General features: G+C 41.7%; 1 protein-coding gene across 1 annotated transcript in view; it reads right to left on the reverse strand.

The window, feature by feature from the left end:
• The window catches only part of jakmip2 (janus kinase and microtubule interacting protein 2), a 41,555-nt gene extending 25,713 nt beyond the window's left edge, over positions 1–15,842 (reverse strand). Inside the window, exon 1 of the mRNA XM_062535590.1 lies at positions 15,747–15,842. The gene's annotated coding sequence lies outside the window, so the exon portion shown is untranslated. The remainder of the gene's footprint in view (positions 1–15,746) is intronic.
• Between the last annotated feature and the right edge of the window lie 5,971 nt (positions 15,843–21,813).

A 21,813-nucleotide genomic window follows, 5' to 3' on the forward strand; every position in this document is an offset into this window, starting at 1 on the left:
GAGGACTGGGAGGTCGTGACTCCAGTGCTCCTGTCGTCCATGTGCAGCCTCGTCTTCCCCAGCCTGTGGGATAGTCGCCCTACTGGTCTCCTGCCACAGTTCAACCAGTCTCTGTGTTGGTGTAAGAAAGTCCAGGTGCTTGTGACTAGGGTCAAGCATTGATGAGATCATGGCAAATGACTGAATCAGACTGAATTATAATGGGAATCAATCAGAAACCGCTATATCTACCATAAATAAATAGGTAACGCAGACAGGCAAGCATGTAATTATCTTGTTAACTTAGATAAAAAACTATCTTGCATTCATTCGCGCTTGATGAGGCGAAGAACGCACTTTTGTCTTGAAGTCTGGCCAGTCTCCTTCACTGCACATGAGGTGGATATTGATGAGGCCAAAGGTGATGGGGTGTGTTCAAGATGGAACGTCTTTCTATGCAGATTACCGGTGGCACATTAAAGAGCTGGCTGTGTAGCCTGCTCATCCTTCAACTCCAGGATTCTGGCATCTTGAAGCTGTCACGGTTCGGTCCGACAACACAGCAACAACAGCCCACCTCTGCTCCAGCAGTCGATCAAATCATCTTGTAGGCCTACACGGAGTTCCGCCAGGTTGTAACCCACACGATTGGATAAGCCGGTGAGTTGCAAGGCCCATTTGCTCCAGTTTCTTTTGCAGCGCTTGGGTTGCTGCTGCAGTGCTGTGGTTAAAGTGGCTAACGAGTTTACTGAGCCGCTCACTATAGCCGAGATACATTGCAAATCCGTCATTTAAGAGGAGGGTGTGTGCAAAGCAGGCAACGGAAAACCAGAGCACCCTGATGGGACTGTTGGCAGCAACAATATTTGTGGCCGTTGTCATTGAAAGCATGCAGTAGCCTCGCGGTCTTCAAGTCCCCACTGCTCTACAGCTCCATGCAGCCTGGCAGGCGTTCTGTGAGCAGGACGGCTGAGTTCATTTGCCAGTCATCATTGATGTAGTGGCAGGTGATTGTGATGTAGCTCTCCGCTATTACATGTAACGCGGCCTAGCAGTAACAGCATCAAGAGCTGTGCTCAAATTTATTTCACAGCTCCTGATTTTTATCTTCGTAGTGAGTGAGTGAGACTCTAAGCTGAAACTGTAAGCTTAAAATGTCAACCAAACACTTAAATATTGTGTGCTAGAGCAAGGGGATATTTCAGACCTGATTATACTATTAGTAGCCTAGTAGGCCTCACATTATAAGCCAGATAAATTCTGTAATATCAAGTATTGATTTTGAATCTCAATGATTCTCTGTTTTTTACTTAGGTTAGAGTGAGGTTGAAATAATACAATAGTAGCCTAATTAATATGGTCCATATGTCACATGCATACAAAAAGAAGAAGAGGCCACAGAACTGAGATACTGTAGACTGTAGAGATATGGAGATGAGAACATTCACCATCAACCTCTCTGCTTAAACACAGGGATCCACAGAACACAATCCCCCTCATTATTCACATCACATGTAGACAAATACACAAACAACAACCTGACACTTGGCTAGTCCAATGTAATTACAGTGCATGTGACTCCACAGTTTGGGGATGTCTGAGGGAGAGAGACTGTTGGTATACCCTCTGTGACTAAACAGCTGGCTGCCACTGCCATCAGCTGAGGTCTTATCTGGAACAACAGCAAAGATTTGGCTTGAAGGGAAAAACTTTCACGTTCCTACAACACTGAAATTCACTTCATTCAGAAGTATGTAGTCAGAACAATTAATTGCTGCATACAGTACCAGTTGATAATGTAATATTCTTTATATATAGACCCCCTTCACAGTCCACGCCACAGAAAAGCTTTATGTTGGGGTCAGAAGGCTTTCCATCCCATTGAATTGTGTGTGTGTGAATTGACTGAAACGTCAATAAAACGTCGAAAATAATGTGTTTACACTTTACTTGAAGGTATCGACATGACACTGTCATGAACGTGTCAAGTCATAAACGTTTATGACATACTGTAACACTTCTGTCACTAAGTATCATTCAGTTTTTGTCATGACAAGTGTAGGTTAGGGTTCATGTGTCATGACAGTTTCGTGTTCATGAAAGTGTCATGCCACTCTTATGTAGATAACTTCAGGTAAAGTGTTATCAATGCTTAGCCTACAGTAACTTTTTGCATGTATAAACAATGAGCCTGTTACTGAATCTCTGGCCACTTGCTAACATTGTCTATCCATTCTCAGCTCAGGATCAGACAGACAATCGCCGTTAGCTAAGACTAATTTATTAAGGTACAGTTTGCTGCCCTTGGATACCAATGCATACCTTGACAGCTCAACATGCCGACCTATTAGCTGCAGCATTTTCCTGACCCCATGCTGCACATGCCATGCACGCACCTAGGCTTGAACAGAGATGATTACTAACATTGAAGAAGTCTACTGTGAGAATACGTCATTCTGCAATGCTGACAACAAGATAGTTGTGTGATTATGTTTTTGCATATTGTATCACACTGTGTATGTGCACATTTTTCCATATCTCAAAAGGTGCACATGTGCAGAGCTGTAAGAAGAACCATCTGTTTTTTTAAATAGGACACAATTATGTGTTATAGTATGATGTGTTAATGCTGTATATACAGTATCTACATTCTTTATAGGTAAGATTTTATTGTACCATATTGTAACTCCATGTTCAAGAAGACAACTCCAGATTCAGTACTAAGGTCGATAAGGAAAGCAAGAGCAAAGGGCAACAGAGGACTTCTAGGAAGTCTTCTGCTATCCTCCTACGTACAGATGAAGTACCCCCTACAGAGAAGGTAACACCAGCCTACTCTGACACTAGAAATATTGCCCATACTGCGACAATGATAAGCATTGAACAACTGTGCAAATGTCAAGCAGCTTAGCATGTCCCTTCACATATCATATTATATATTGCTATTTTTGCTCATATCGAGATCAGAGTTTCTTAGCCATATCACCCAGCCCAAAATTAATTACTTCTTATCCATGGGGAGTGTCTGCACAAAGACTTAGCCTAATTATGCACAGTGACCATGATACAATACCCCCAAGATAAATAAATAAACATTTCCCTTGGTTTTCTTTAAGCATATCACTTTGAAACACTAATACTTGGAGGACTTGTACATTAGTGGGCAAATACTAATGTCTGTTTGGTCCTTTCTTCACCTTGTCTCATAGTGAAGTGGTATGGGTACACTCCACTTCATCTCTTACTGTGAATGATCTCTTATCAAACAAATTGCTCAGCCACTCTTGCTAGCAGTGGTTCATCCCCTGGAACGCTTTATCCAGCTGAACATTCCCACAACTATGATTAACAGTTGACTGGACTGAGGAGGCACAACTCAATGGATTCATTTCCTCGACTCACTGTCGATTCAAATGGCAAAATTGCCTGTGGCCATAGTCACCCCAAAAGAGCAGATCTATTTATTGCTCATCAATCCTCCTAGCTAGCCAACCACCAGGCAGACACAACTGTCAGCGTGGTGAAATGGATCTATTACCACACAACTATGTCAGTTGTGACCACATAACTATGTCAATGGTGACCACACAAGTATGTCAATGGACCAGAAGGGGTTGGTTTTCCAGCGTGACCTTGCCGCTAGGACTGCACACACAGCAGCAGAATTACGATGGCCAGACGATGCACTCGGAGAGCTGCTACCACTGAGAACAAGCGCTCTCATTCAGATTCTATAACGCTAGCGCCTGTAGCCCTGGTAGTGCTTCCCTTATGCACTGACTGAACGCACCCTGGTACAATGTAAAATGCACAGATAAACAGGTCTTGGGCCCTGAACATTTATTTGAGACAATACAGTATATACCTGTAGAAGTAATGAAATGAAGTAAAGAAATGAAATTCAGCAGTGTAATGATGAATATTTTCCTATACACTATACTATACCTGTACTTGTACTATACTATAGTATACACTATACTTATACTACACTATACCTGTACTTGTACTATACTATAGTATACACTGTTGGTAAAAATATTGTGTACCAAAGTGAAACATGAGATCCAGTCACGAAGAAGTACAATCAGGATACAGGGTTTAATTACAGCTGTACAGGAGAGAGGCACACACAAAGCACAGGGTACTCCAGAATATGCGTCTCTGATTTGATAGAGAATTATACATGGTTTAAATACACAACAGCAAAGGATAGATAATCATACAACAACAGTGGAAAACTTCAGGAGACACTCAGTCTACTTTAACCCGTGGTTGTTGACGTGAACGCGCCCCTGACGCATTATGTTATTCATGTTTAGGAACAGTGCAGATATCATAGACATACAGGGTCATTAGAATCACTCTTTTAGTGTGTCAAAGTGACCCACTAGTGAGAAAGACAAAGCTTTAAATCACACACTGAATATGGGCGTAATGCAGACATTAAACCACATATTAGAACATTAAACTGAATGATCAATTCCATTTTCTCTCAACACTATACTTACTTGTACTTCTGTATTTCTTCTGAGATAAAGGCTACTTACTGTATGAAAATGCCCAGACTAATCTAATTTCTCCTTTCTCTACTGTGTACAGTATATCCAATTATCTGTCTCTCTTAATTATAGTTAAAACGTTTGCTTCTAGTGAAACATATTTATATATAATTATAAAACAAAGCAGAATGGAGCATACAAAAAAGGCAATATGCTTTGCAAACTAATAACTTCAGACAACATTAATGTAACACTGTGTCTGCACTCTGACTAAACATTCACATACACTCAAGCTCAACAACAGCTACTCCATGTGTTGAACTCAGCCGAGCTCTTAATATTTCATTACAGGAAAAGCAGGTCTCTCACGCTACACGTGTATCATTCAATGGTGGTTCTGCAGCTTAGCTGGCTGTAACAACTACAAAACCCATGTCAGAATCGTCGTTTGTTTATTCAAAAAATGTACATGTATAGGCTCAAGTCCAAAGTAGCCTGGGCTATTCAAAATGTCAGTTTATTGCACATCATTTTACATAATTTTGTATAGCCACTGCATACCTTGCACTGTTTGATGACACATGTTATTGCTAAGCCAAAATGTGCTTTGTTTACAAATACATTTAACAACATATTTTGTGTTACTTATCCAAACAACGTCAAACTTTGACACTGCACTTAGTCATGCCCGTAGCAAGACCTGTCAAATTTGAAATCAATCGGGTTTTAGATAGATAGAGGATACAGTACATTAACAGCAGGTCACTACTATATGTAAAGTAACTATGAGGCACCTGCTAAATTATTAAATGCAAATGTAGACTCACTGCAGTCACAGGAGGTCACACAACATGATATTCTCCAAAATTCCTCTACAGATTCTTACATTCATGTCCTTAGTTCCCCTCATTTGATCTTCCAAATCATAGGATGTTTTTTAGTCTGGAATAATTGCATCTGCTGTCCTAATTCTAACCAATCCAAACCGATGGTACAGGACACAGTGCCAAAATTAAACCTGCTTAGCCAGGGAGGGCACCTGAGGCAGAGATTTGGCAGGTTTCAACAATTTACTTTTAAGACCTTTTTAAATACCACTATGAATAACATACATGTATGTAGATTTATTTCATGGTCACACTGACATAAAAAGAACAAAGGATTTGTAAGAATCTGAATTGCTATTCAAAGTGATTGAATTGTATTCACATTCACAGAACTGTGTGTGTGTGCAAGGCCCAGTGAGTGTTTACACAGTGTGTTTTACTATTTCACTATTCCAAGCTGCTTATAGACTTTTTTTAGGATTGAGCTATGCACATGATTCTGAAGTAAATCCAGAAATGTTTTTTTTTTATTTCACATTGCTGTAAGATTAATCCCTCTATTATCTCTGGTAGTTAAAGACTTCAAACTAGTAATTCATAATACACTTTAAACACCTTGTTAAAGGCGACTCCATCAAAACCACTGAAGATAGTAAACTGATGTATTGTAATAACATTTTAAAATGAGACTCTGTAAATGATACTCACAAAGCCTATCATTATGACTGCTGCTTGCGGTCGCACAATCATTTTCTGTTGTTCTTTCCACTGATTTTGGTTAACAATTCCTAGGACACTGGAACACGACACTTGGGCATTGGGCAAGCCCCTGCGTTAGGCAGACACGGAATAGAGGCTTTTTTTCGTACCCATGGATGGACACACACACACACACACAGTCACACACACAATGATAATGGCGATTCACACATGTTTGCACAGACACACACATAAATAAACTCACCTGACCGCACGCACACAATCACACAGGCGTAAAAGCACGCTGTAGCACGCACACACACACACACACACACACACACACGCACAGACAGACACACACACACACACACACACACACACACACAAACATACTGTACATGCATACATACAGTACACATACCTACGTGCAAATACAGTAGGTGTACACACACACACACACACACACACACACACACACACACACACACACACACACACACACACACACACACACACACACACACACACACACACACACACACACACACACACACACACACACGCTATGGTAAAAATCTACTGTTAGGATAGGTTAGGGTCAGACGGTAGGGCCACTACTGATTTACAGACAGGGCTTCCACTACAGGGCTTCCACTACCTGTGGCTAATTAGGACAAAGAAACATCTGTCCTTGCAATCAGCAGACAATGCTTTTGAGGCTTACTGTGGACACTAACAGTGGACACATGAGAGGACACATGAGAAAACCCCTGGCAGGAGGCGAACCTCTCTGTATTGTATTTATGTAACTGGATTTTACACCACCATTAGAAGATATAACCTGAACAAGATAAACAACATACTGTAGGTTTCCTAACTAACTTCCTGGACGGAACAGTTTGCTATACCCCGGGGTGGGGGCAAGCTTCAAATTGATGCAGTGGGCTGTTCTTTGGTTACTGTGGTGTACTGTGGTGTACTTTAGTGTCAGCCTCGAGTCCGGTATGCCTTCGAAGATCTACTGAGGTTAGTTTAGTTAATTTGGTAGGTCCAGGAATTACTTTTGGTGTTAACGTGCACACTGCCTTTTGTCCTGAAGTTTTTAATTATGTGTGTTACCTGCATGTTCAAATGACCAGTAGTAGTTGTTTGTGTGTCTTATGGTAAGCCCTGTAATGTGTATGAGTCTGGAGCTCGTTAGAGACCATTACTTCGAATTGCCTGATCAGTGCAGGTCCAGGGAGAGATGTTTACATTGCAGCTGGTTGTGAACATGCCCACTGAGTGCATGTATCGAGGTAGTAACTATTTTGTGATGTTACCTTAGGTGTTGTGGTGGTCAGCCCACTTTTGTAGATCACTTATGGATGCTGCTAGCTAGATGAAGGCAGCAACTTTGTATGGTATAGTGAGCCACACTAGCTATGATCAATGTTGTGGGTGTGGCTTTCCAAGTCACAAACTTGAGAGGTGTACTGTAAGTCAACAAATCAACTTAATATTAGCATCTTATTATTTGTTGTTGTGTGGCCACAGCATCACTTAAACTATCAGCCATGTCTCACTGTGCTTCTCACACGCGTGTAGAGCTATCTGAGTAAGAGCACGCCTTATACAGTATTTACAGTATACAGTGTACAACAGGCTACAGACTGCCTGCGCAGAAAAGGTCCCCCTTTCCCAGCTTGGCTACTGTAATCTGAATGCTACAGGAGCACATTGCCTCCGTGACCCAGTTTTGTGCCCAGCGAAGTAACATTGTTCCCTCTGCTTCTCTCACTCTGTGAGCAGTAGACACAATGTTGGGAGTGGGAGTGTATGTGTGGGTGTGGGTGTGTGGGGGGGGGGGGGGGGAGATAAGCCATTACTGCTCACAGAAACACACAGAGAGAGAGAGAGAGAGACTTTAGGAAGGCATACAGTACACCTATGACACCACCATGTACAAAAAAACCTACATTCTAGAAATGTATGAACCTACATTGTCCAAAGAGCATGTGCAAGTATGAGTTCAAAGTCCAAAGTCCAAAGATGAGCTTGGTAAAAATAAAATAAAAAATCAAACTACTATGCTCAGTGATAGATTTCTTTTGTATAGACTGTCATATTATTAGCTGCGATATGGATTTTGTGTGAATCATACGGCCATCTACGTGAATACAAGGAATGGAAGTGTATCAGTGTAGCCATCACAGATTTGTTCAATTCTGGATGTTCCTTCCTACACTATCTTCTCTAGACACAAGCTAAAATGATCATTTGGACACAATATTTGGGATATGTGCAATGGATGTTGGTCAATGTCAGCCATTTAGAGTGTCATGCCCATGCCAAAGATAGCCCCTGCTCTAATCAGGTCTGGTGGCTCAGCATGTAGGTTCTTCTATGTCCTTCACTATACACAGCATCACTTAAATCAGCCATGTCTCGCTGTACTTATCACAATTTTGGTCGCATATGGAGCCCTCACTGAGCTATCTGAGTGAGAGCATGTACTTTACAGTGGCTGTCTGCTGTGTGGTTAATACAATTAAATTCACAGATCCAGGTCTTTGTGCTTTTGATATACTGTGGTCTCTTGTCGGATATTGTAGGAGAGGTGTGGTGCTGGTCACCTGTCTGCGTTATTGACCCACAGTTATTGACTGAAAGTCTTCAAACAACTTTGTGTTTGTGACCCTTTTGACCTGTGGCTACAGCACCCCCACACTTGGGTGTTGGGCTTTTCTTTTCCCCATCCCCTCTTTCTCCATTTGTTTTCTAGGTGTGACAGACCAAAGAATGGAAGAGATTGTAAAAGAGGGGCTTATGTGTTTCTAGGGATCTTAAAGGAACCCTTTTGAGGGGGGGGGGGGGGGGGGTAGGTCTGTAGTGACAGTGCAGTCTTTGGGTGCTGCATGGGCAAAATCAGTGTAATTTTCTACACCTGAAGGTATGGATAAGAAGCTCCTGAGTTGGCCCTCAGGCCTGGCCCCTAGATTCTAGACTGAAATAAAATACTACATTTTTGATTAACTTAGCTGTCTGTCTCCATATTATGTTGCGGCCTCTGAGCCGACCGAAACACTACACATAAAAACAGAAAACAGCGTGCTCTATCGGCAGAAACATACTTGAGCAGTGCAGATTACATTTGGGAGTCTTTTTGTTGCACAGTGTGGCTTTAGAGCACATACTTACAAATTATAGGAGATTAATTTATTTTAAGAACTTTTCATTCAGGAGCAGAGTACAACACACTAAATGTTAGAGAGAAATTTCAAGCTCCATTATCACAATAATTGGCCTGATTCCTGTTTCGGGGAGGGGGGGGGGGGGTCTGGAGTCAAGGGCTATTTAAAACATGTCATGGGCGCTAATCCAAAATCTTCATTAGTCTGTCTGTACCCATCTCATATACATCTCATACCTGCATGTCAGCTCATCACAGAAGCTACTACGTTATTACCAGAGCTGAGGGGAAAGGCCACAGGGACTACAGTCCAGGCTACTGGTGGGCACAGCGGAGAATGATACAAACAGCAACATCATGCCCTTTTTGAGCCCACAGTATTCAGCCTGACCTTAAAACGTTCCCAGCCAACCAGGAATTCTCCCAATTCTCCCAATTACCACTCTGCTACTGCTTTAATTATTTTCTAATATGACAAAGACCGGACTGTGTAAATTCAGTCACAAAAACACATGTACGTATTATTATTTGTTGTTGTACCTTTCACTATTTTCTAACTATATTGGTAAGAATAAGTTACTGTAATATATATACTTTTTTGATCCCATGAGGGAAATTGGTCTCTGCAATTTGATCCCAATCCGTGAATTAGTGAAAAAACACACAGCACACAGTGAGGTGACGCACACACTAACCCGGAGCAGTGAGCTGCCTGCCACAGTGGCTCTCGGAAAGCAGTGAGGGGTTAGGTGCCTTGCTCAAGGGCACTTCAGCCGTGGATCTGGGCATGGGAGAGCAGTGCTCAACCACTTCCCCCGCCCACATTTTTCCTACTGGTCGGGGATCGAACCGGTACCCCTTCGGTTACCAGTAGGCCACGGCTGCCCCCATAACACAGATCTGACGTGTGCTGATAATGCTGCCATGGAAATGAAGTAAGCTAGCTTGCTAGGTTTCATACAGAAATTCAATTGAATTGAAGGTTCAATATTTTCATGTCTGCTGTGACAAAATAATGACGCTACAGTACCTTTGACAGCAGATTTTGAGCTTCATTTAATACAACAATCACTTACAATGAGATATAAAGGACAAAATGAGTTTCATTCCTATTTAATTCCTACTGTATGCAGCTAATGGGAGAGCTTTGTCACTTTTAAAGGAGAACACAGGCACAGTTTAGTACATGCCCTCATAGCATAGCTTGCAGACACTTTGGCTGCTTTAGCCGCTAGCCAACTAACTCGCGTCAGACAGCATCACATTTTTTTCACTTTTTTTCCGACCAACAGTATTTCGCGAACATGATCAACTGAGCTAAGTGTTAAAATTGGCCGGAGTTCTCCTTTAAGGACTGCATTTTATGCCATATGGGAGACAATCAACTGCTAAGAGAAGCATTTAAAACCTCTTTTGAAATATTCAAGAGCCTATACTTCACTTAACCACCATGAGAAGAATACATTGAGCTGTCAGTTTTGGGATGAGAGTCATTTCCTGAATATAGGATGCCTCGTAAAAAAGATGGCAGTGTTTTATGGATATTTGTGTATACACTGCAGCTTAATTAAAAATTCTTCTAAAAAAAAAACAACATTCTAGCTGGTTCCCTGTATTAGTCAATTCCACCCTTCAGTATGTGGAGTCAGACAAGATTCTTAAAAAGCTGCCATCTTTGCTCATATAAGGAGATTTCCTTTGGAAAATAACATGGGGATTTTGAATAATTACACCTGTCAAACTCTTGCTAAGACTAAGAAGTCTGAAATGCAGGCATCTTGCCCCACACACTTCTGTCATCTGACTATGAGTGGATTTTGTGATCTTTGGTACATTAAGATGACAAACTTGCATTGTATCTTTTCCATTCTCTCTCAATTTACTCCAAAGTGTTTTTTTAATTTCCCAACTACACTGTATATTAACTGCATGACATAATACTATGTTATGTCATCTGATTACATGTTTTCGAATATAATATGGAGAGAACACAGTTACTTGGTTTTTGTAGGCCTAATTTGATTTCGTAATTGATTAATCCCAAACCTGTCCTCATTCAACAGTTATGTACAGTAGCAAACTAGCATTAGCTTATTGGGTTAATGTTAGCCTAGGCATGAATTTGGCAGTTTATCCAAAGATCATTAAGGGGCGGAGCAAGATACTTCATGAGAAGCCACTTCCTGGAACCCGAATCGCAAGAGGGGGGGTCAAAATCCCCCTTTATGCAGAGCAGAGGCAGCAACTGTTCCATTGAAGTCTATGGACATAGATCAGAATTTCAGCTATAAGCTAAAATCTCCATTCTCTAGAGTTAGGAATGTGAATTTTGGGCACGGTTTCATGACCCTCAACCCCTTCTGACCACTTCAGGTACATTTTTAGCATTTTTGAGCATTCCCGTCTGGAGAAAATCGACTTTATATCAGGTGTGCCCCTCTTGTTTATTCTGCTTATTGGCCGGTTGCTACGTACGCTCTACCTTGACAACACATTAGCCAGCCAGCTGAACCAAATCCTGATTTGTGCTAACGACGATCAGATGGCGCTGGGGTAACTTAATGAGAGCAGCGACATATTTCCATTATTCCATTGATGTTTTTATTCAATTCCTTGAAATGTATGCTTTGTGTGTGTTACTTCCATATTAGAACTAATAAATGTAGAGGGCTTGAAAGAGCAGCGAGATTATTTTGGAACATCATCAAGCATTGATAATCGAGTGCTTGATTTTGTACACCTGTGGAAAGGGACCTGATGAAACCCATGAATACGTCTGACACGCAATGACGCGCCTCTTTCTGCAGAGGAAGTGATCCCCGTTTTGCGCCCATAGACATGAACTACGACGACGTATCTTGCTACGCCTTAAGGATCTTTGGTTTATCATATTTCATCATGATAGACACACTTCTTCCTCTTCTTCTGTGGCAGTGTAGCTTCTGTGGTGAATAGCTTTTATTTGCACTATACCGCCACCTTGTTGATGGAGTAGAGAATTGTCAGCTTCCGGGTGCTCAATAACACATTAGGATTCATTAGATTGTGCTTTAATCAGAAAAAATAATTAATAAATACATTTCCGTAGACATGCCTCCCCCCAGTAATAACCACAGGGCTGCATACATTTCGATGCATAAACCATGCCTTGCACTCTGGAATTTACAGTATACAACAGGCTACAGACTGCCTGTGCAGAAATGGCCCCTCTTTCCCAGCTTGGCTACTGTAATCTGAATGCTACAGAAGCACACTGCCTCCGTGACCCAGTTTTGCGCCCAGCGAAGTAACATCGTTCTCTCTGCTTCTCTCACTCTGTGAGCCAGTAGACACAATGTTGGGAGTGGGAGTGGGAGTGTATGTGTGTGTGTGTGGGGGGGGGGGGGGGGGGGCATTACTGCTCACAAAAACACACACACAGAGAGGGAGAGAGACTTTAGGAAGGCATACAGTACACCTGACACCAACATGTACAAAAAACCTACATTCTAGAAATGTATGAACCTACATGGGGGGGGGGGGGGGGGGGGATAAGGCATTACTGCTCACAAAAACACACACACACAGAGAGAGAGAGAGAGAGAGAGAGAGAGAGAGAGAGAGAGAGAGAGAGAGAGAGAGAGAGAGAGAGAGAGAAGAAAGAGAGAAAGAGAGAGAGAGAGACTTTAGGAAGGCATACACCTATGACACCACGTACAAAAAACCTACATTCTAGAAATGTATGAACCTACATTGTCCAAAGAGCATGTGCATGTACTGTATGTATGAGCCTACATTGTCCTTTGTTCGAAGTCCAAAGATGAGCTTGGTAAAAATAAACAAACAAACTACCATGCTTAGTGATAGATATTTTTTGTATAGACTGTCATTATTTTAGCTGTGATATGGATTTTGTGTGAATCATACGGCCATCTACACATGAATACAGGGAATGGAAGTGTATCAGTGTAGCCAAAACAGGTTTGTTAAATTTTTGGATGTTCCTTCCTATCTTCTCTAGACACAATCATCATTTGGACACAATATTTGGGATATGTATTATGCAATGGATGTTGGTCAATGTCAGCCATTTAGAGTGGTATGCCCATGCCAAAGATAGCCCCTGCTCTAATCAGGTCTGGTGGCTCAGCATGTGGGTTATCCTGTCTGACTGTTTGTGCTGGTCTGTCACAGTCATCCGATTACAACCGTGAGTTTTTTTTTTTTTTTTGCTTCCCCAATGAACAGCAGTTCTAATCCCACTGCACACTAATGTGAGGACAATAGAACCTAGTAGTGCTGCAGTCCTTCCTAGTTCTGCTGTCAGGGATTAGAACAAAAATCTAAATGGGAACAAAAACAATTTCACATGTTCCAGAAATGTTCGATTTTAAGATAACCGGTTAGTTAGTTGTTGTTCTAAAGAACCTTTCTTTGAATATTATTCAAAAGTCCATAGGCTTCAAATGTCACCTGCCCACACTGTGTTCTCCATACCTCTTATTGGGGTCTAGGGAATTAGACAGACTCCCACAATTTAGTCAATCACTTTTAGAAATTAGTGTCGCCCCTGTATTAAGGCTAGGCACTTGAACACTATCTACAAAAAATACTGAAACATTGTGTAAAACAACTGACCAGAGACACTAAGAAAATATATAGGCCTAGTGTCATGCAGTTGGTAGCACCATAGGTTAGGCTATTACAGGGCTTAAAAAAAGGACATTTTCCATCTTCATTTGCGCCTACTTTCAAATCTCACCCCATAGCTGAATTCAGGCACAGTGCCTTCATGGCTAATGTGCTTTGAGGCTGCAGAAAAAAGCTTACAGTATGCTGTTGCGCCATTAAATCAATGAGTAAAAGCAAGAACATTAGGAACATTATCAATCGTTCTTCTATAACAGTCTAATTACCATTTAGAAAAGAGGCTTTGGAACACTGGAACAGGAACGAAAAAATAATGGTGTTGCTCAAAACGGACCTAAATGAAGCAAAATGATTTGATCAACGTATACTAGTCTGAAGAGCATCACCGTTGTTATCTCATTTTTGACGGAGGTGGCATTTAGAGGGCTATGCATCTGAAGTCTTCATATGGGGAAAATATGTTTCATAAAGTAGTAGGTTCATTTAAAAAATGGGAATGCCCCTGTCTCATTCCAACACAGCATGCATACTGTGCACGGCATACTGTTAGGCTAGGCCTACTTCTGGTGGTTTTATTATTCTGTGGAATGTGTAAGGATCCTTTTAGAAACTAGGTGCCATGGATGGTGAACATGATGCCTAGTGGGGCTTACTCAGACTACATCCCTGAGCTTAGCCCTGCTCTCTCTGCAGAATCAATATCATAGTAATTTTAGTGGCCTAGAATCTATGTTTTTTATTCAAAACTACATACATGGTGTTACATCTGATAGCCTAGGCCTAGTGTATCCTACAGTGGTGGTGGGATATTAGGCAACTTACTAGGCCTAGAATTCTGGGTCTATGAGCAATTTACAGTTGGTATAATTGTAGGCCATACAGTAGGCCTAGGCTGCACATTAGGCCTACTCGCTTATAAATCTGAAAATTATGCATACAGTCTGCTGTAGCCTATTTACTCTCATCATAGTGAGACAACAAAAACCTGCGATAGCAGTAGTTTCCCTATTCCCCCTGAATCAGTTGCCTACCAACAAGAGCGCCGAAGAAGCCTATTATAAAACACATGATGTGTTGACCGGAAATATCAGTCGGCGCATATTACTAGGCCTACGCTTAGCGCATCATCCGATGCTTTCTGATCTGTAAATTTACAATAGATCTGAGAGGATTCATACAATTCAGCGAGAAACTATAGCGAATAGAGGTCAAGGTAAAACAGAAGGAAAAAGAGCAATAGGCCTATCCAGCTCACACACACAAAAGAAGAAAAATTGGGTGAACCGCCGTGAACATGCACAAGTTGTCAAATCCTTTACCGATTCATAGCCACATATCATCTGCGGCACATAGGCCAGAAGCTTTAAATAAAATAATTCTCCCTCCATTGGCTTCACTGTTCAACACACATCTGGTTTACCATCGCCTTTAGCCTAATAGTCTACACGGTTGACCAGCATTTGCCCACAAGTAGTGTAGCCTAAAATGCATTTTCGTGAAACCCATAATAGGCTACCTGCAGTAGGCAATGACAGACAGATGCTGATGTCGAAATCCACCGATTGAGTAGCCTAGCCTTTATGTTTCATATGGCCTACAGCGACAATACAACCGAGCATCCACTAGAAAAAAACGTCATCTTCACAGATGAAGACTGCGATGAGTAAACCAATCGAATTGTTACGATGGGAACTGGACTGACAAACATCATCAGCAGCAGCTTTCCGTAGTCCTACAGCGTTGATTTAGATTAACCGGGCAAATGTTATCTGGACATGGGATCTGTAAAGACCACACTCGACCATAACGGCATTGCTTGGCTAGCTGTCTTAAAACAGCTACATAGAGATAGGCCACCCTGAAGAGGAGCAGTAACGTAAGCCTGGATATGGTGGTCGGTTTCAAAAACACTAAATACGAAACGAAATAACAGATGCTTACCGTGTAATTAATTTCCAGCGCGAATCAAAGTCTTCCAGTCCCAAATCATTCACCATGGTCCTACATTTTTCCTCTTCCTCGCAGCATCAGCAACCATCCAATGCACTGAGATCTGTGATGCTCCCACACCCCGCCCTCATCGTTATGAGAAAATGATCTCACTAAACTCGTCGAGAACTGCAGTGTGTCCACCTAACCAAAAGCTACCGCTGTAGCTCTCCTTTCTCAACAACAGGGTAGCCTTCCTGTTCTTTCGCCTGTCAACTTCTTGCAGCAGCTGCGCGATGTGTGAAATACTATAAAGCTCGAGAGTAGGCCTACAACTCGACTTTGGCTGTGCTGAAGCTAAGGGCACGTGCAAGCTGTCATAGCGGTGCATTGGATTTCAGATTAATTTGCCTAGGCTAATTGTTGTCCTATGCACTACGGACTTTACATCTGAAATGAGAGCCTATAAATGCGTCAAGTTTGTGAAGTCACCAGTTGTGACAATGGAAGCCTAGCTTACAATTTCAAACATTACCTATGAGGGGCGCCAATGTTTGATAAACTCAAGAAGATGCCTGTGCTATCTTATGGCTTTATTCTATGACTTAATCAGCTCAACTCAGCGTGTCTATCTATAGTCTAGCTGTAGTTCTGTATATCATACATACAAAAAAATAAGGCTAAACATTTTGCAAAATTAACGTGCCTAAAATCTTTTGAACATCAGGCCTAGGCCATAATTAGACAGCCAATTGTTATTTGTACTTCAGTAGGCTATTTTAAAAAGATCATTACTAGGCTATTTGATTTGTTATTATGCTACATGCGCCATGTGTGAAATAGAACATCATCTTTGACAAAGGGGCCACCTAGTGTGAAATATATTCATTTGTTTTAATCATAGACATCAGATGCCGTTCAGTTTTTTGCCCATTCCCTGGCTCATATAAAGTAAAAACTAACCACTAAAGTTTCGGATTTAAATGTTCATCTGGTTTCGCTGTCTTTCTAGCTTGTAAATGAAATAAAATAATAAAATATTGGGAAATTGGGAGATATTGGGAAATTGATTAAAAAAAAAAAAAAAAATAGGTGAAGCAGGAGCAGTAGTGATATGCATCATACTCGCTTGAGTAGATGGAGAACTTTGTTTGAAACAATATTTTTGACTGATGCCATGTTCCTAATTAGTCTGGCTATCACCATACTAAACTCTATTTTTTAAGATTGAATAGTATGGGGAGTCTGCGCTTTATTTCTACTGCACGAGAGGCGTGCTCTTTCGGAGGACTGTCGAGCTCTATTTGGCATCGTTCAAATCATGACTCCATGGATAATTCTTCAACCAATCAGACCAACAATTCGGTGCATCTTTTGGATAAGCTAGTTTGTGATTGGAGCCAAAGGTTCTGGCAGGGAACAGAGGAGATAGACGTGCAGGTTTCCAGCCTGAGCTGGCGGGCGAAATCCAAATTCGCCGGGAGGTCAGGCAGGGTTCACCCAGCCTAGTTCCTAATGGTATCTCAGTGTAAAGTAACTATACTGTATGCATAAAAATGTGCCTAGGCCTACTCTTACTGTAATGTGAAAAGAAGAAAGAGGATGCGAAGCCTGGACACACACGCAGTGTACTGAGTGTTGCCGCTAAAGCTGCAGTTAAGTCTGGCAGATTGAGGGGAACAACATTTTGAATGTTTACAACTCTCATGCCCCTACCCCATTACCACTGAGCACCCTCCCATTGAGTACTGTATGTGCTTGTTAGTGACTGTGCACAAACTGTGATTGACAGTCAGATTTGCCAATGATCATACAGCCCTGTAGCCTGGAGATCAGACTCTCTTTTTCGCAGAGTCTGGCCTAGATCCATTGGCAAATGTATATTTCCCAGTTTGTGGACGCGTGTCTGAAGTTTGAATTCATTGGAGTTCAATAACGTTTGGTAATGACGTATGATAACCACGGGGGACACAGCGTTAACAATAGGCTTGAAACTTAAATGTAATCGCTCTTGGGAACGCCCTCTGTTCACTGATCACTAGGCGGAGATGCACTTGCCGGAGTAAACGAAACTGAATCAAGCTATACCAGACGGAGTATGAAGAGAAATGTAAATGAGCGTAAGTACGTAGTTAGGCGGGGGCCAGGCTAACAGCCCTGCGCTTATTGGACCAGAAGAACAGGGAGCGGTGGATTATCTGCAAAACAAATAACAGCCTCTAAGTGGAGGTAGAAACGCAGGTTTTTTTCTAAAACCGGCTGATTTATGTTGTTCTGTCGGTTTCAGTGAATATGACCAAAAACATCTTGCCAACTGCAGCTTTAAGCCACGAGACAGACAATGAAGTTGATGATACCTTAAAATTAGTTCAGCTATATTCTTTTAACACAGATATTTAACACAAATGACATTGGTTGGCTTAAAGGAAAAGTACAGAATTTTGGACATAGGACCTCATCTCCAAATTAGCCAGTGTGATATAGGTCGGTGGAGACTGTTTTCAGCACATTTCATCCAGTCCTTCTAGCTACCTTCTAGCTTCTAGCTACAGCGTTCGCCAGTGTTAAGCTAGCGCAAGTCAAAGATAACATCCAGCCACTAAAAACAGTCTTACCCACTCCACAGAACACCCGAGACAAATAAATTATAACGTCAGACTATCGATGTATATGTCGGTGTCGATAGAATAATGTTAGAAATAAAACTAAATTCCATTGCATCCAGCCATTCACTTTTTCAAGACATAAACACAATGACTCAATGGGACCAACATCATTTGGTGAGAGAGCAAGGTAGACATGGGTGTCTGCATATGATAGCTACCTTGTACTCTTCAAAGATTTGGCCAAGAGGCAGCATGTACAGCTGGTTATTGAGACAGTAGTTTTCAACCAAATCAAGTAAAATTTCCTGAGGAAACTGAAACAGGCCTCACTTCATACCAGCATCCTCACCTAATTCTATAGGGGAGCAGTGGAGAGTGTAGTGACCTATGCAATCTCCACCTGGTTCTCCAGCTGCAGTGTGGCAGACAAGAAGGCCCTGCAGAGAGTTGTGAGGTCAGCGGAAAAGGTCACTGGAGTCTCGCTTTCTTCTGTCCAGGACCTCTTTCTGAGCCGCTGCTGAAATAGGGCCTTGAACATTGTAAAGGACCTTACACTACCCTCTCAACTGCTTTCTTCAACTTCTTCCATCCCAGAGGCGCTACCGGAGCATAACATGCACCACCACTAGGCTACTGAACAGCTTTTTGCCCCAAGCTGTCTGGCTGCTAAATATAGCAGGACCATGACACATATTGGCTATGAAATGAGCAATGACACTTCTCCAATTAGAATATTTACATTTAGGGGAAGTATTTGTATTTGTATACTTATTTTATACTATTTATATATATATATATATATATATATATATATATAAGTAATTTCAGTATCCAGGTGGATATGTGTGTGTGTGTGTGTGTGTGTGTGTGTGTGTGTGTGAGAATGATGTATGGATCTTGGAGAAACGCTTTTTCGTTGTGTTTTTACCTTGGTAATGAACAGAATGACAATAAATCTAAATCTGAATCTGAATCTGAAATACTAGATATGAATGGATTCTACAACCTCCAGTCAGCCTTTCATCAACATCATAGTACAGAAACGGCAGTTAAGGTCTTAGATGACATCTGCCATCTAAGCCAACATTGGCACCTTAAATAAATATCTAAAAACTTCACATCTGAGTTGCTCTGGTGAACCTTGCTTCTTTTCTAATATCAAAAGTTTGTTTTTCTGTGCAAGTTGTTTAACTTTAGTATTGATTGAATTTACATTATTTATTTTCATTAAGCTACAGTATTGATTGAATTGACATTGTCATTTATTATTGCTATGCTCCCTAGTAAAGTCTGACCAACTTTTTTGTTGTTACTTTGGACAAAAGTGCCAAATACCATAATAAGTAACATGAGTATGATTAAGTAAACATAGCATAGTCTACCATTTGATGAGCACACATAAGGTGCCTCTCATTTAGAGTTTATACGTCCTCCCTCGCTCCTCGGGCCTCGATCCCCACTGATTTACATAAAGAATGATGGGGCGGCAACAATGATAGTCTATCCCTTCGTCTATCTTTCTTTATGTAGATCAGTTAGGATCGAGGCCCGAGGAGCGAGGGAGGACGTACAGTATAAACTCTAAATGAGAGGCACCCATACTGTAGGCTTAAAGGTAGAGATAGCACAGGGATGTAAGAGATATGAAAAAGAGGAAATTCATGTATTTGTCACGGGTGTAGCCAGGAGAGCAGAGTGTGGACCCAAGCGCAAGGCAAGACTGGCAAGACTGGCGCAGACATAATGGAAAACACTAGACAGGGAGGACAAGACAGGACAGGATCATTACAGTATTATTTTATACAGTATGGTATTATTCCAGAAATGTGATTTCCATTTGAATTTGAGAATGTATAGTTTGACTGTAAACTTAGTAAACATCACAATTATGAAGACCACAGTGTGACTATAAACTAAATCGCAGTCAACCATCATGTTTACTTATTAACTGTAAATGTTAAAGTCCACATCAGAGGTGGCGACCAAGAAGTTCATAGTAATGCGAGAGTTATGGTAAAGGCAATGATAGACCTATAAACAATTTAAGTTGAACTGTAAAATTCACTGTTTTACTGTGGAATTTTACCGTTCATTTTTTTCCTGGGAAGTAAAATATAAATATATTGCGACTCCAGGGGGAGCTCTACAGTCGTCAAAAACAGAGGCATGTATAGACTCTGGCTCTGGCCCAAAATGCCTGAACCTGCATAGTATTTAACAGACAACCACGAAGCAGCACAGAATCACTCCCAGTGACACACTACCCATGGGCCCTACATGACATCCATAAAGTGCCCATCATCAGCCCATCTGGGCAGATTACTGTCGGCCCCAGATGTGTTAAATCTGGCTTACCTTTGTGGGCCTTACATGACAGCAATGATACCCATGTACCCATGGGCTAACCCATGTAGGGGCACAATGGAAACAATGGACAAAATTACTGTAGGGCTACCCAGCTGGGGCCCACTTGTTAGCCCACCGAAATGTGTCCAGATACTGAGTACAACCAGGGGGAATACAGTAGGTGCTACTTGTGTGGGCGGTCTCTGGAGAGCACTTGCTTTCTGAGCAGCAGGCACATACAGTACATTGCAAATAGTGATAGTAGACATAACAGGTGGAGATGCCCCTGGCCTGCGTGCTCCTCCTGACTCTGAACATGGCTCCCCAGCTGTGGTGAGAGGCGTCTGTGGATATGAAGCACCAGCAATTCACCCAGTCCATGTGCACATCTGTGCACAATGAGTTTGTGGATTATCAGAATGTTAGTACATTCCAGCGCTGGTCGTCCATGTTGAGCCACCTGTGTCTGTCCCTGGAGGGTGACTGTTCAGCCAAGCTTGGAGTTTGCGCATATGCACCTGATCAAGAAACTTTGCAAGTGATGCAGCGAGTGTCCACATGCCTGTCACTGCACCCAGGGCTCCAGGCAAAAGCATTGCGAGCTTCGAGCTATGGATGATTGTTTTTGGGGATACTGACTTTGATCTTAAGAAGGTCCTACGAAAACCCTAAGGCTAATTCACAAAGGTGTTCTTAAACCTCAGAGCCATTTGCAGCTTTGTTCTGAATTCATGCTGAATCCCATTTGTTCTTAAGTTAACAGGGTGTGGCAGTTCTTCTTAATTAGCATAGGTTAACGTCCTGTCAGTCCACAAAAAGGGCATTATATTGCTGAACACAATTGAGGCTGAGCTCAATGAGAATGAAACCAGCTAATTCATGGGTTTCATCAGGTCCCTTTCCACAGGTGTAGTAATCAAGCACCATGCAGTCTGCATTGATAATCAGTGCTTGATTTTATACACCTGTGGAAAGGGACCTGATGAAACCCATGAATAGGCTAACTGAAATAAAACCAGCTAATAGGCTAATTGAGATCAAAACCAAGCCAATCTCTAGGTATGGTGAAGGGTATGTGATGATGTGGCTATTTTAATTCCAAAGGCCAAGGGGACTTTATCAGGGTG

The sequence above is a fragment of the Sardina pilchardus genome, chromosome 5 (assembly GCF_963854185.1).
Source record: "Sardina pilchardus chromosome 5, fSarPil1.1, whole genome shotgun sequence".
NCBI lineage: Eukaryota > Metazoa > Chordata > Actinopteri > Clupeiformes > Clupeidae > Sardina > Sardina pilchardus.